Source organism: Lupinus angustifolius, chromosome LG05 (genome assembly GCF_001865875.1).
Source record: "Lupinus angustifolius cultivar Tanjil chromosome LG05, LupAngTanjil_v1.0, whole genome shotgun sequence".
NCBI lineage: Eukaryota > Viridiplantae > Streptophyta > Magnoliopsida > Fabales > Fabaceae > Lupinus > Lupinus angustifolius.
Window position 1 is genome coordinate 22,420,545 of NC_032013.1, and position 605 is coordinate 22,421,149.

The window sequence follows — 605 nt, forward strand, 5'->3', positions numbered from 1 at the left end:
CTTTGGTAAGAGACAGTGTGGAAAGATTGAAATAAGATGATTTTGTGAACAATGCGATGAACCCGGGTAGGGTGTGTTGTGATATAAAAGTTGTGGAATGAGATCATGGCTTAGATGAGAAGCATGACTCCACAATAGTGTGAAAGCATTGTTTATCTTTATGCCTTGTTGGGCAAGTATTCGACTTGAGGTAATGAACTAGGGGGTACCCTAGTAAGGATACATGATATCACGGAACAACGATCGACCGACCGTAAGAGGCCTGGTCATGTGACCGTCCAGGATTATTCGATGATGAGTTATAGTGAATGAGATGTACTTTGAACATGTGCGGTTAACGTACTATCGGGTCCCACGAGAAGCATTCCTTGTCGGGAGATGGCTTAAGGATGGGTCGATCATTTGTTTGATTACTGCATTTGCATTTGACTTTGACTAGGAATGCATCGCATTGTGACCATGAAGTAGTGGAAAGGAAATTGACGGGACGACTTAGAGCACCGTGATGTAAGTAGGGACGGCACTGATTGCACGGTGATTCGCCAACAATGTCTTGAGGGAGAGTCTGGGTGAGACGAGTCCCTTGTATTCCTAGGGAGGTACCC